The following is a 15675-nucleotide window of genomic DNA, read 5'->3' as shown; positions in this document are numbered from 1 at the left end:
AGGTGTCTGGTTCTGATTGGTCGGGGCTTGAGCTTATGGGTTTCTTTCCTGGAATGGTTTAGGGCTGGACCTCATGCCATACTTTCCTAGAACTGTTTAGGGCTGGACCCCCTGATGTACATTCCTGGAATTGTTTTTCTGTTTGAGTTCCGGGAACATTGGGGGGCTATCCATGGCCATCTGGTGTTAATTTTTTAAGTTTTATGAGGCCTAGTTTCAGTGTCAGTTTTGCTAAGCTGAATGCACATTTCCCAGATTTGCCTCTTTAGATAGCTCTGGGTTAGCCTGGGCCACAGGAGACATTTGGAAGATAGAATTCAAGTGGCTGTTATAGGCTTTTGTATACTGGGAAGGGTGTTGTTACAGCTCAGGCATGATCTTCAGCTTCCCTGACCCTTGGACTGGTGGGTGTTTTGCTTCTTGATCTAACATAAAGGTTAGAAATTGCAGATTTCCAGTTGGGTTTTGTTACATCCAATCTGGTTTAAGTTCCCATATTATTAGGAAAGCTTGAGGGCGCTTCAGGAAAACGCTTTTTAAAAAATCAAATTTGAGGCCGGGCGCGTTGGCTCAAGCCTGTAATCCCAGCACTTTGGGAGGCCGAGACGGGCGGATCACAAGGTCAGGAGATCGAGACCATCCTGGCTGACACGGTGAAACCCCGTCTCTACTAAAAAATACAAAAAACTAGCCGGGCGAGGTGGCGGGCGCCTGTAGTCCCAGCTAGTCGGGAGGCTGAGGCAGGAGAATGGCGTGAACCTGGGAGGCGGAGCTTGCAGTGAGCTGAGATCCGGCCACTGCACTCCAGCCTGGGTGGCAGAGCGAGACTCCGTCTCAAAAAAAATAAAAATAAAAATAAAAAAAAAATAAATAAAAAATCAAATTTGGAAAATATCAAATAATAGGCAAAATATAGGCAATAAGTATAACCCAGTGGAACCATGAATCAAACTCTCTAAAGCAGGGTTGTCTACATTTTGGCTTCCTTGGGCCACACTGGGAAAAACAAAAACAAAAACAAAAAAACGAAAAAAAAAAAAGAAATGAACACTAACTGCAATTGAATTGTGCATGTAAAGTTTGTAAACAAAATGTGTCTGTAAAGCCTGTAAACAGGCCGGGCGCGGTGGCTCAGGCCTGTAATCCCAACATTTGGGAGGCCCAGGCGGGAGGATAACTTGAGGTCAGGAGTTCAAGATAAGCCTGACCAACATGGCGAAACCCTGTCTTTTTTTTTTTTTTTTTTTGAGACGGAGTCTCGCTCTGTCACCCAGGCTGGAGTGCAGTGGCGCGATCTCAGCTTACTGCAACCTCTGCCTCCCGGGTTCAAGCGGTTTTCTTGCCTCAGTCTCCCGAGTAGCTGGGATTACAGGCACGCCTGGTTTATATATATATATCTATATATATCTATATATATCTATATACACACACATATATTTATTTTGTATTTTTGGTAGAGATGGGGTCTCACTGTTAGCCAGGATGGTCTCGATATCCTGAACTCATGGTCCACCCTCCTCGGCCTCCCAAAGTATTTGGATTACAGGCGTGAGCCACTGCGCCTGGCCCGGCGAAACCCTGTCTCTACCAAAAATTCAAAAAATTAGCCGGGCCTAATTTTTTGGTGGCCTGCGCCTGCAATCCCAGTTACTCCGGAGGCTGAGTAGTCTCTGGCTGAGGCAGGAGAATAGCTTGAAGGCAGGAGGCAGAGGCTGCAGTAAGCCGAGATCCCTACATGCACTCCAGCGGGCTGTTTGCTGTTAATAAATGTCCACAATTGGCTCCCAGGGGGAAAAGAAAAACAATTTTTATAGAACAACAACAACAACAAAAGCTAAGAGATTAGTAAAGAGAAGTTCACCATATAATTAACATAAACATCGCGTGCCATATCTCGCAGACCGCTGGGATTACAAGATAGAGAACCACGACCTGATAAAATCTTTAGTTTAAGCATAAGTTATAAACCGGAGAAAAAGATCTGCGTTCTAACTCACGTTAAACACCTAGTATTTGCTCTTGCAACACATTAGGTCTATTTTTAAAACGACACAAATCAGGGGAAAGCGCGAACGCAGTCCCCCACTACCACAAATTATGCAGTCGAGTTTCCCACATTTGGGGAAATCGCAGGGGTCAGCACATCCGGAGTGCAATGGATAAGCCTCGCCCTGGGAAAACCACCTTCGTGATCATGGTATCTCCCCTCCCAGGTAAGTATGAACTCCAGCACCTCCGCCCTGCCACAGCCTCATACGTCTCACCCTTTACACGTACGGTCACTTGCCTCGCGCGCATCCCGGAGCCCTCCTAGCCCTGACACACAGCTGGAATTCTCAGTTCCGACCAGTGGTCCCAGACTCGCTCCCACAGCACGGGAACCCCTTCGTGGCGAAGCAGCAGGCGGCGAAGCGGCAGCCCCTGCGCTGCCTCATCTACATAGAAGTCGCCCCCTCCGTGATGTCACCGACAGCGCATTCCGGGTCCCCGTCTGTTCCTCCGCAACTCAGCGGACCAACCCGCCGCCGGAGCCGGGAGGAAGTGACTTATACCTCTCCCTTCTTTCCCTCCTGTCCCCGCCCTTCGTCTCCCGCAAAGAAGCGGGTACTCAATCTGTGTCCTGTGGAGGTCCCCTTTGGCGGCCAGCTGGAAGCCCGTGCACCCTTCTTCAAATAATGGCTTTCAATGAGCAGACTAGAACGTTTAGGATTACAAAGGAAACCTATTCCTTTCAAACCTGGTTATCTTTGTGATGTGGCACTGTGTGCATACCTTCGTTAAAACGCATTAAAGTTAAAATGCACTCCACCCTGGGTGACAAGAGGTGACTGAGTATTAAAAAAACAAAAACATTTCCCCCTCGCCCCCAAAGCATTAGACGTCAAGGCTGGCAGCGATGTCTGTTCTCTTGAAAGTTCAATATCAAAATACTTGGAAATTAAACTAAAATAGTAGAAGCAAGAACAAAAATTAAGTTGAAGATAATGTCAAGAATATTTCCCAGAAACAAAAATACGAATGTAAAAACAGGAGAGAAAAGTTCAGGTAGTTCAGGAAGGTATGTTCAAGGTCCAAACACGATTAGCAGGCATTTCAGAAAGAGGATAGAAAAAATCAGTACAATTCAAAACACTTTCCATACCAATAGGTTGAAACTACAGTGAATTTAAACTATTGAATAATGATATTGAACTTTCAAGAAAATCTCCATCCCTTCCTAAGAAAAGCATGAATATTCCTCCCCTTGCTCATTCCCTTCACTAAAGGTGCTCTATATTTGTAACTTCCTGGTTCTCAGTAGCTGAGAAGATTTGCAAACTATACTACTTCTCCAATTCCATGCTATGCTCCTAATCCTCCAGTGCCATTGAATAGAGCCTGTGCTGCTTGACGCTCACTCTTGCTTTCATACATTGGCTTTGCAATACTAAACAGGAAAGAGTCCTTTTTGGGGTGAGACCCCTCAGTAACTTCTGCAGCCCCTCTAAATAGCCATCCCAAAATACACCAAAGAAGTGTATTTTGGGGTGGCATATTTTGGGTTTCCTGCATGGCTAAGCCAACACAATAGGATTCTTGCTGAACACAGGGTGATCAGACATCAATCACCTAGCGGATGGTGAAGGATGAGGAGCCCTATTATGAGTGATCAGCTATTGAGGATGGGGAGTTCTGGCTAAATTGACTGAGAAGGATTCTTGCTGAGATTGAACAATGCAGAGAGGAACACAGAAGCTCAATAGTTGAGGCCAAGTGAGAAGAGGACGCAGAAGGGCCTGATTAGAGTTTGACCAAGGAAATGTCAACCCGAAATAATTGAAAGGTTCAGAATTTGGTATTAAAGAGTTTATTCATTCTGCTTGTGGGAACTAATGGTAAAAATTTAAAAAGAGTGTATTCAAACAAAAATCTGGGAATAGCCAATCAGGGTACACAGACTCCAGAGAAATGGGGTCAGTGCTGCGAAGGCAAAAGTCAAGCTCTTGCTTACATAGAAAGAAAAAAATATTTAATAGAATCACAACATTTTCTTTTTTTTTTTTTTTGAGACGGAGTCTCGCTCTGTCGCCCAGGCTGGAGTGCAGTGGCCGATCTCAGCTCACTGCAAGCTCCGCCTCCCGGGTTCACGCCATTCTCCGGCCTCAGCCTCCAGAGTAGCTGGGACTACAGGCGCCCGCCACCTCGCCCGGCTAGTTTTTTGTATTTTTTTAGTAGAGACGGGGTTCCACCGGGTTAGCCAGGATGGTCTCGATCTCCTGACCTCGTGATTCGCCCGCCTCGGCCTCCCAAAGTGCTGGGATTACAGGCTTGAGCCACCGCGCCCGGCCTGGATCACAACATTTTCTATACAGGGCTTCTTTAACAGCTACAACGAATTAGTTCCAGAATTTTTTTTTTTTTTCATTGTTGTTCTGAGATGGAGTCTCACGCTGTTGCTAAGGCTGGAGTGCAGTGGCACCATCTTGGCTCACTGCAACTTCTGCCTCCTGGTTTCAAGCGATTCTCCTGTCTCAGCTTCCTGAATAGCTGGGATTACAGGTGCCCACCACCATGCCCAGATAATTTTTTGTATTTTTAGTAGAGAGAGGATTTCACCATGTGAGCCAGGCTGGTTTCAAACTCCTGACCTCTAGTGATCCGCCTGCCTCGGCCTCCCAAAGTGCTGGGATTACAGGCATGAGCCCCACTGTGCTCGACCTCTTTTTTTTTTTTTTTTTTTTCCCATACTGCTTATTTTCTTTCTTTATAGCTGGCTCACATTTCCTTTCCAATTTAAAGGAGTGTATTGAACACTGGATCTTAAGACAATGCAATAACCATGAAGTCTTTATGAGAGCAAGGTAAGAAGAAAGTTCATCTATAATGAAAATCAGCAGTGAAGAGGGAAGCAATCTTCCCTGGCACCCTTCAGTAATTTATATAACATGTTAGAAAACAATGCTTGTGGCCGGGCGCGGTGGCTCACGCCTGTAATCCCAGCACTTTGGGAGGCTAAGGCGGGCGGATCACTTGAGGTCGGGAGTTTGAGACCAGCCTGACCAACATGGAGAAACTCTGTCTTTACTAAAAATATATAATTGGCCGGGCGTGGTGGCACATGCCTATAATCCCAGCACTAGGGAGGCTGAGGCAGGAGAATCGCTTGAACCTGGGAGGCAGAGGTTGTGGTGAGCTGAGATCGTGCCATTGCACTCCAGCCTGGGGCAACAAGAGTGAAACTCCGTCTCCAAAAAAAAAAAGGAAAGAAAACAATGCATGTGGCCAGGTGCGGTGGCCAGGCACGGTGGCTCACACCTGTAATCCCAGCACTTTGGGAGACCAAGGCGGGCGGATCACGAGGTCAGGAGAACGAGACCATCCTGGCTAACATGGTGAAACCCTGTCTCTACTAAAAAATACAAAAAATTATCAGGACATGGTGGTGTGCACCTGTAGTCCCAGCTACTTGGGAGGCTGAGGCAGGAGAATGGCATGAACCCGGGAGGTGGAGGTTGCAGTGAGCTGAGATCATGGCACTGCACTCCAGCTTGGGCCACAGAGTAAGACTCCATCTCAAAAAAAAAAAAAAAGAAAGAAAAAAAAAGAAAACAATGCAGGTAAGGAAGAAGGCCAATCTATAATCAGAGAAACAAAGGTTATAACTGCCTGGTTTACAGGTACCTCTCATGTGGTTTAGGCGCCATACTCACATTTTCTTTCTTTCTTTTTTTTTATTTTGAGACAAAGTTTCACTCTTGTTGCCCAGGCTGGAGTGCAATGGTGCCATCTCAGCTCACTGCAGCCTCTGCCTCCCAGGTTCAAGTGATTCTCCTGCCTCCGCGTCCTGAATAGCTGGGATTACAGGCATGCACCACCACACCCGGCTAATTTTGTATTTTTAGTAGAGATGGGGTTTCTCCATGTTGGTCAGGCTGGTCTCGAACTCCTGATCTCAGGTGACCTGCCTGCCTTGGCCTCCCAAAGTGCTGGGATTACAGGTGTGAGCCATGGTGCCTGGCCCATATTTACATTTTTTTAAGGTTCAAAATAATTTGGAGTTCCAACAACTTACATTTTAAATTACTTAGTTTCTTTTTCTTTCTTTCTTTCTTTTTTTTTTTTTTGAGATGGAGTCTAGCTCTGTCGCCCAGGCTAGAGTGCAGTGGTGCAATCTTAGCTCACTGCAAGCTCCTCCTTCCAGGTTCATGCCATTCTTCTACCTCAGCCTCCCAAGTAGCTGGGACTACAGGCACCCACCACCACGCCTGGCTAATTTTTTGTATTTTTAGTAGAGACGTGGTATCACCGTGTTAGCCAGGATGGTCTCCATCTCCTGACCTTGTGATCCACCTGCCTCGGCCTCCTAAAGTGCTGGGATTACAGGTGTGAACCACTGTACCCGGCCTTAAATTACTTGTTTTCACAGAAAGAATCTTTGTCAGCTGTCACTCACTGATTCCTCCAAAGACCATAGCCCTGTCCAGTGATCCTCCCCAAGGCAATAGGTCTCTCTAGTAACTACTGGTTTCCTTTCCCATTTCAATTTCCACTCCAGTTGACTGAATTGTGAACACCAACTCCCACACTTAAATGTTGAAGCCCTAACCCACAATGTGATGGTTTATGCAGCTGGGGCCTTTGAGAGGTAATCAGGATTAAATGAGGTTATGAGAGTGGGGTCCTCATGATGAATTTAATTTCAGTATAAGAAGAGACACTAGAAAGCTTGCTCCTCTGCCTTCCCCCTGGTGCACAAAGAAATGGTCACATGGGCACACAGTGAAACTACAGCCACTTACCTGCCATAGGAAGAGACCTCAGAAAGAAATCCGCTTTGCTAGCACCTTTATCTCGGACTTCCCAACTTCCAGAAGTGTGAGAAATACATTTCCATAGTCTAAGCCACTTGGTGTATGGTATTTTGTTATGGCAACCTGAACAGACTTATACAACAATCCAGTCCTACAGGCAATACAACTTCTCCACTGATTCTAGATTCTGAGCGCCTCTCAGTCCTTTGTTGGGTTATTTTGATCCTGTCTATGTATTTATAAATATTCTCTTCATAAAACTCTCTTTAAATCACACATCTGAGTGTGCCCCTTGTTTCCCATCAGAGCCAAGACTGATTTGAGATGATTTCTTAAGGTCAGGTTGATATCTTAATCCAGTTGTGCTGCTGTAACAAAATACCACAGAGTAACTTATAAACAACAAAAATTTATTGCTCACAGTTATGGAGGACATGTCCAAGATCAAGTTGCCAGCAGGATCAGTGTCTAGTGAAGGCCCATTCCTCTGTCACCCAGGCTGAAGTGCAGTGTTGCAAGCTTGGGTCACTGCAATCTTCACCTCCCAGGCTCAAGTAGTCCTCCCACCTCAGCCTCCTGAGTAGCTGGGACCACAGGTGCTCACCACCATGCCTGGCTAATTTTTTTTTTTTTTTGGTAGAGATAGGGTCTCACCATGTTTCTCAGGCTGGCCTCAAACTCTTGGCCTCCGGCAATCTGCCAGCCTCGTGAGGGAGTGCTGGGATTACAGGCATGAGCCACTGTGCCCACCTCCAAAATTCTACTAATATGTATGCATAATTAAATAGTTACCAGCCATTATTTTCTGATACTTTGGTTAGCAATTGGTTGAAAGAGTTTATCTAAAGACCTGGAATCCCAGAAGGGAGTCTCCTGTTAAGGGGTTGTTCGTATTATGCAGATGAAGCCTCCAGGTAGCAGGCTTCAGAGAGAATTGATTGTAAGTGTTTCTTATCAGACTTTAAAAGGTGCCTGGATTAGGGAAAAAACCTGGAAAGGGATTCCCTATAGCATGTAGACTTTCCCCACAAGAGACAACTTTGTAGGGACATTTCAAAATATGATAAAAAATATATTTTAGGGTAAAATATTTGTATTTCTTTCAGGGCCTGCTATCTGTCATGTAATGCTACACTAGAGTCAGGCTGGAATTTGGTGTCTTATTGCTACAAAAAGTCTTTTTTTTTTTTTTTTGAGACGGAGTCTCGCGCTGTCACCCAGGCTGGAGTGCAGTGGCCGGATCTCAGCTCACTGCAAGCTCCGCCTCCTGGGTTCACGCCATTCTCCTGCCTCAGCCTCCCCAGTAGCTGGGACTACAGGCATCCGCCACCTCGCCCGGCTAGTTTTTTGTATTTTTTTTTTTAGTAGAGACGGGGTTTCACCATGTTAACCAGGATGGTCTCGATCTCCTGACCTTGTGATCCGCCCATCTCGGCCTCCCAAAGTGCTGGGATTACAGGCTTGAGCCACCGCGCCCGGCCGTACAAAAAGTCTTAAGATCTCTGTTGTAATGCCTGTTGGGCCTGGTCAGATGTGCTGGTCAGTTGTGCCTGAATTCCAAAGGAAGGAGGGTATAACGAGGCATATCTCACCCCTACTTCCCATCATGGTCTGAACTAGTTTTTCAGGTTAACTTTGGAATGACCTTGGCTGAGAGGAGGGGTGCATTCAAATAGTTGAAGGGCTTAGAATTTTATTTGTGGTTTACACTATAGAAAGTATTACTTGGACAATGTGTCTCCCTGTCAGTATCCAGGGAATAGCACCTGGATTAAGCATTTAGTATTCAGTTGCTACACTCTCACCTAATCCCTCATTTTCAATATTTTGCCATGTTTTCCAGTGACCTAACTGGCCACCATGTCACAGACTTTATGGTCTCCAAAGGAGACCCCTCCATTTCATGTTTTGTGATTTGAGCAACAGAATAGAATCTACTTGTAAATGTTCAATGGTCTTTGACTTGGGCTTTCCAATTTTGCTCTACTTCACAGTGTTTTCTGGGTTATATACAAGGAATATAAAATACTAATATGAGGTAAGCACTAAGGTTCTGAGATGGCCGTGGAAGAGACGACAAAGTCCATCACCATGCCTGAGAGTGTCCAATCATCTCTGCGCGGGCCACATATTTTTGTATTTCACTGTATTTGAAACAACAACAACAACAACAACAACAACAACAGAAACTCTTCAAGATTCATGAAATTGGACAACTGTCTTTGTAACACTTCTAGTGGTAAAACCAGTAAGGATGGCTCGTTTGCACCCTGGTTTCATAGCCTCTCTGTTTTCATAGGTATGTTTTCTCTCTGACATTGAACGGCTTTCAACTTGAAGCGGAATGCTACATCACAAAGATAAACAGGTTTGAAAGGAAACGGTTTTCTTTGTAATCCTAAATGTTCTAGTCTGCGCATTAAAATACATTATCTGAAGAAGGGTGCACAAGCTTCCAGTTGGCTGCCAGAAGGGTTATCTGCAGGACACAAGTCAAGTATCAACCTCTTTGGGGAAGGCCAGATGCGGGGTCTCTGCGCACCTCCCCGAAGAACAATGGCAGGAGGAAAAGGAGGGAGAGGCAGACTGTCACTTCCCCCGCCAGCACCGGGAGCTGGTTGATCGGCTGAGTTGGCGGAGGGTGGGGCGGAAGAGCAGACGGGGACTGGGAAAGGCGTTGTCGGTGACATCACGGAGAGGGCGACTTCTATGTAGATGAGGCAGCGCAGGGGCTGCCGCTTCGCCGCCTGCTGCTTCGCCACGAAGGAGTTCCCGTGCTGTGGGAGCGAGTCTGGGACCGCGGGTCGGAACTAGAGTTCCAGCTGTGTGTCAGTGCTAGGAGGGCTCGGGAGTGCGCGGGGCAAGTAACCATGTTTGTAAAGGGTGAGGCATGTGAGGCTGTGGCAGGGCGGAAGGCAAAAGCTTACATTTACCTGGCAGGGGAGATACCATGATCACGAAGGTGGTTTTTCCCGGGCCAGACTTACCCATTGCATTCCGGATGTGCTGATCCCTGCGATTTCCCCAAATGTGGGAAACTCGACTGCATAATTTGTGGTAGTGGGGGACTGCGTTCGCGCTTTCTCTTGTTGTTACTGTGATTTAAATAATAGCTCTGACGCTAGTGTTCGTTGCTTCGTCTGCAGTATTTTATCTCTGGTTGTGTTCTGTGTAGTCAGCTGTTTCTTTTCGCGTGACTTGGGCTTTATTTTACGAGTTCACATTCGGGGCCAGATACAGCTGCTACTCATTTTCTTGGAAGGCGAGTTTCCGTCTCTGTTTCGGTTGTCTCCCAGGTTAGACGCTGCGGTACATGTTAGGCGGAGCTCAGGTAGCTAGGCCGGGCAGTTTTCTAGTTTGTTCTGCGGTCCCAGGGCTTCTAATATCTCTTAGAAACTTTGGTGTTTTCCCACCGGGCGCGGTGGCTCACGCCTGTAATCTCAGCACTTTGGGAGGCCGAGGTGGGCGGATTTCGAGGTCAGGAGATCGAGACCATCCTGGCTAAAATACAAAAAATTAACCGGGCGCGGTGGCGGGCGCCTGTAGTCCCAGCTACCCCAGAGGCTGAGGCAGGAGAATGGCGTGAATCCGGGAGGTGGAGCTTGCAGTGATCCGAGATCGCACCACCGCACTCTAGCCTGGATGACAGAGCGAGACTCCGTCTCAAAAAAAAAAAAAACACACACACACACAAAACAAAAAAACTTTGGTGTTTTCCGCTGTCCTCAGAGTTACCTCTTAGCCTCTGTGTTTTGTTTTGTTTTTTTTCTCCCCCTGAGACAAGCGTCTCGGTGTACCGCCCAGGCTGGAGAAGTGGCCCAATCTTCCCATCTCAGGCTCCCGAGTAGGACAACCACACGCCACCACGCACGGCTAGTTTTTTGTTTTTCTTGTATTTATTTTCTTTCTTTTCTTTTCTTTCTCTCTGTTTCCTTTCTTTTTCTTTCTTTCTCTCTCTCTCTCTTTTTTTTTTTTTTTTGAGACGGAGTCTGGCTCTGTCGCCCAGGCTGGAGTGCAGCTGCCGGATCTCAGCTCACTGCAAGCTCCGCCTCCCGGGTTCACGCCTTTCTCCTGCCTCAGCCTCCCGAGTAGCTGGGACTACAGGCGCCCGTCACCTCGCCCGGCTAGTTTTTTGTATTTTTTAGTAGAGATGGGGTTTCACCGTGTTAGCCAGGATGGTCTCGATCTCCTGACCTCGTGATCCGCCCGTCTCGGCCTCCCAAAGTGCTGGGATTACAGGCTTGGGCCACTGCGCCCGGCCTTCCTCTTTCTTTTTTTTCTTTTTTCGTAGAGGTTTCACCATTCTGCTCAGGCTGGGCTCCAACTCCTGGGCTCAAGTGATCCGCCCAGCTTTCTGAAGGGCTTGGATTACAGGTGTGATCCATCTTGCACGTAGGTGCAGCTCCTGCTTTTCACCACAGCTTTCACGGGAGTTTGCAGGATTTCTGTGCTGAGGAAACGTGTACTCAGCTAAAAGAGCCAGATAGAAGTTGTACTCAGAACTGGTGGTTTTCTTTGGAATGAAAACAGTGCATTTTGGGGGCTCTTAGTGCCCCCGTTCGGTTGTAGACATAACACGCTTGCTTTGTGTAGGGGAAGGGCTTTGCCCGTGCCCTGGTGCCCCTGCGCAGGTCATCGAGGCCTGCAGATCAGAACCGCAGTCTAACCTATGTCTTGGCGGAATACCCTGCTATTCTCCCTGGAATGTAAGATGGGAGGTCTTGTGAGGAGGTTTCTACAAGTAAGTTTTTATTGACTCAGTTTTTATTGACAAAATTGAAAATTATAATAACTGAGTCCAGCCTCTCAGATGACAAATGTCTTTTGCACTGAGAGCCGAGAACTACCGCTTGCCTCAGTTCCCTCGTGCAAGTGCACTCGCTTCCCTCCACACTTTCTCCAGCGGGGGTCACTTCCTCCACAAGAGGGAGACAGCCTTCTGGGGGACCACAGCACTCAGGGCCTTCCAGAGCCAAAAATCTCGGAGCCAGCTGTCCTGTCCTGGCTGTACCTCACAACTGACCTAGAAATGGCCTTTGCTAGGAGCAAAGGGTGGGGGAAGATGGTCGTTGAAGCTGGGGCCTGTGCACTGGACCAGGTTGACCCACGGGAGGGGAGGTACCCAGAGTTAGAAGGGGACCAAGCACTGAGACCTCACCATCCTCAATCTCCAAAAGCACTCAGAGAGATGCAGAAACTGAGACCGGGTTCCTTTTTCAAGGAAAGAGAAAACTACTGAGGAAAGGCCCCAGGGGCTCTGAACCAAAACCCAGATTTTTTTCCACCTGCCACTTTTTAAAAAATTTTTGTTTGAGAAGGTGTCTCGGTCTGTTTCCCAGGCTGGAGTGCAGCGGCACAATTTCGGCTCATTAAAACCTCCATCTCCCAGGTTCAAGCAATTCTCCTGCCTCAGCCTCCCTAGTAGCTGGGATTACAGGTGCCCGCCATGACGCCCGGTTAATTTTTGTATTTTTATTAGAGACGAGGTTTCACCATGTTGGTCAGGCTGCTCTCAAACTCCCCATCTCAAGTGATCCACCCACCTTAGCCTCCCTGAGTGCTGGGATTGCAGGTGTGAGCCACCGCGCCTAGCCTGCACCTGCAGCTTAATCCCATTTCGTTGGTGCAACTTCATCCTTCCCTATGCTCAGGCCAATAAACAGTACTGTAGGCTGGTCGTTCTCTGACCTTATACATCCTATTGGTCGGAAAATTATGTTTTCTCTTTGGTGAACTGCAGACTTTGATATGAGCACTCTTTCTTTTTCTTGGTCTGAAACCCACCCAATAGTCCCATATGTAGATTTTTGGATAAACATAGAAATGGACCCTTCTGATCTTAAAGCTTGAAACTTAATATGTGTTTTGAGTTCCTTCCTTCAGGACTCTCAAAAAAGATATCAAAGAACTGAAAGTCACCCAGACAATGAGATGCTGGACCCCTCATTCATCATGATTGCTTCCTTGCCCCTCCCTAGTTCCTGTTTTCTTGTTTTCTTTTCTTCTTCTTCTTCTTTTTTTTTTTTTTTTTTTTTTTGAGACTGGTATCTTGCTCTGTCTCCCAGGCTGGAGTGCAGTAGCGTGATCTTGGCTCACTGCAAGCTCCGCCTCCCGGGTTCAAGCAATTCTGCCTCAGCCTCCCGAGTAGCTGGGACTACAGGCACCCGCCACCACGCCCAGCTACTTTCTTTTTGTATTTTTGGTAGAGACGGGGTTTCACCATGTTAGCCAGGATGGTCTCGATCTCCTGACCTCGTGATCTGCCTGTCTTGGCCTCCCAAAGTGTTGGGATTACAGGCATGAGCCACTGTGCCTGGCCAAGTGCTGGGATTACAGGCGTGAGCCACGGAGCCTGGCCAAAGTTCCTGTTTTCCTACACATTGTTACATTTCTTTAGGCCATCTAAGCCTCTGGTATTGGTTGGTCAGGGAGATGGATTTGAGACTGAGTTCTCATCTCCTCTGCTGCAGCACCCTACTAAAGCCTCTTCCTTGGCAATAATCATCTCAGTGATTGGCTTTCTGTGGTGCAAGCAGCAGGAACCCCAGGTCTCTGAATTTTGGCAAAGGAATCTCCTGATGAAGATGGAATTGATTCTACTGACCAACCTGAAAACGATCAGACATTTGAAAGCCCTTAATCTTGGGGTCAGAGTTTGGTCTGCCTTTGAGTCTTTTCTTTGGGCCTACCCGTCAAAATCAGCCTGGCCAAACCTGTTTTCAAGGACCAGGGGCAGGGCCAGCTTCTCTCCACGTGGCTTCCGCCGCAGGGTCGGCAGCCACCTTCCTCTTCCCTGTGACTTGAAGAGAAGCTTCAGGGGGCATTTATTCAAGTTGCTAGAAGCCCGTGAGGCGCCGGTCTGCGGTGACCCTGTGGTTCCCATCGTACCTGCCGCCCTCTTTGGTTCTCTTGCTGTCATCGGGAGGGCAGTAACATTCGGGTGAGTTAGGGCTCCGAAGACACTAGGCAGGGAGGGACCAGTAGGGAAGGGCACCACCCCCTTAGGTCCTGCGCATGAGGGATCCCAAAAGGTCTTGAAGAAATGGGGCCAGGCGCGGTGGCTCATGCCTGCAATCCCAGCACTTTGGGAGGCGGAGGTGGGTGGATCACAGGTCACGAGTTTGAGACCAGCCTGGCCAAGATAGTGAAACCCATCTCTGCTAAAAATACAAGTAGCCGGGCGAGGCTACAAGAGGAGCGCCTGTAATCCCAGCTACTCAGGAGGCTGAGGCAGGAGAATTCCTAGAACCCAGGAGGCGGAGGTTGTGGTGAGCTGAGATTGCCCCACTATGCTTTAGCCTGGGCAACACAGCAAGACTCCCTCTCAAATAAATAAATACAAAGGGAGAGTTGGAAGTAGATCAAAGAGAAAAGAAATCCTAGATGACTTTGTATCTGAAGGCACCATGAAGATGAAGTCGATGCCTTCTGGGCCGGGTCCTCCCGTTGCAGGTGAACCAAGTTCCAGCCTCCATTGGGACCGAAGGAGGTGACTTTGGCCTGGCTCCTAGTGAGGAAGCCATGCCTAGTCCTGTTCTGTTTGGGCTTGATCCTGTAGCACTTGATGGGCTCTCCTGGGCTTCCCATGGATTCCAGGGATGCAACTGAGAAGTATATTGTTAATGCACTTACTTGAATGAAGGGGTGGCCTGCTCATCCACACCTGTGGGCGTTTCTTGTCAGGTGGAATGAGAGACTTGAGAAAAGAAATCAGACACAGAGACAAAGTATAGAGAAAGAAATAGTGGGCCCAGCAGACAGGCGCTCAGCATACAGAGGACTGGCGCGGGCAACAGTCTCTGAGTTCCCTCAGTATTTATTGATCATTATCTTTACCATCTCGGAAAAGGGTAAGTGGCAGGACAATAGGGTCATAGTAGGGGAAGTCAGCAGAAAGACATATGAATAAGTTTAAGGAAAAGTGCTGTGCTTTGATGCGCATGGCGCATCAAAGGCACTTGTTTAACAAAGCACATCCTGCACAGCCCTAAATCCATTAAACCTTGAGTAGACACAGCACATGTCTCTGCAAGGACAGGGTTGGGGGTAGGGTTACAGATTAACAGCATCTCAAGGCAGTATGATTTTTCTTCGTACAGAACAAAATGGAGTCTCATGTCTACTTCTTTCTACATAGACACAGTAACAGTCTGATCTCTCTATTCCCCACATTTCCCCCTTTTCAACAAAACTGCCATCGTTCATGGCTCATTTTTGATGGTCGCCGTCTCTCTGGAACTGCTGGGTATACCTGCGGACTAACAACAGACAGAACAGGCACACAAGGATCAATATGAAATTTTACAATAGTACTTCCAATGGTCTTAACCCAAGCGACAGGGTTAAGATTTGTGAGGCCATCAGCAACTCCTGCAATTGCCTCAGTTTCTGAGGCACAGGACCACAGGATGGGGTGAAATTAAAATTGCTAATGAAGTTTCGGGCACACATTGTCATTGATAACATCTTATCAGGAAGCAGGGTTTGAGAGCAGGCAACCTGTCCAAACACAATTTATTAGGCGGGAATTTCCTCGTCCTAATAAGCCTGGGAGCGCTACAGGAGACCGGGACCTATTTCATCCCTTCGTCTTCGATCGTAAAAGGTGGCCACCCCCAGGGGGTCGTTTATAGGCCTACCCTCAGGGCGCATTCTCTTCCTCAGGGATGTTCCTTGCTGAGAAAAAGAATTCAGCAATATTTCTCCTATTTGCCAAAGAAATTTATGTTCAGAGATTGCAGTAGACAGGCGCAAGAAATTATAAAAGTATTAATCTGGGGAACTGATAAATGTCCATGAAATCTTCACAATTTATGTTCTTCTGCCATGGCCCCAGCCGGTCCCTCCATTCGGGGTCCCTGACTTCCCACAACATCTCTCCCTT

The 15675-nt window shown here is 47.5% G+C and overlaps 2 non-coding genes across 2 annotated transcripts; one reads left to right on the top strand and one right to left on the bottom strand.

The window, feature by feature from the left end:
* Positions 1 to 2057: 2057 nt before the first annotated feature.
* LOC123570623 (U1 spliceosomal RNA) lies at positions 2058 to 2221 on the bottom strand. The gene has a single exon (XR_006694905.2). It is a non-coding gene; the product is annotated as a U1 spliceosomal RNA (small nuclear RNA).
* A 7495-nt stretch (positions 2222 to 9716) lies between these two features.
* LOC123570629 (U1 spliceosomal RNA) lies at positions 9717 to 9880 on the top strand. Its single transcript, XR_006694911.2, has one exon. It is a non-coding gene; the product is annotated as a U1 spliceosomal RNA (small nuclear RNA).
* The last annotated feature ends 5795 nt before the right edge of the window (positions 9881 to 15675 follow it).

The sequence above is a fragment of the Macaca fascicularis genome, chromosome 1 (assembly GCF_037993035.2).
Source record: "Macaca fascicularis isolate 582-1 chromosome 1, T2T-MFA8v1.1".
Taxonomy (NCBI): Eukaryota; Metazoa; Chordata; class Mammalia; order Primates; family Cercopithecidae; genus Macaca; species Macaca fascicularis.
Note: the sequence above shows the minus strand (reverse complement) of the source record. Positions and strands in the feature narration are given on the sequence as shown.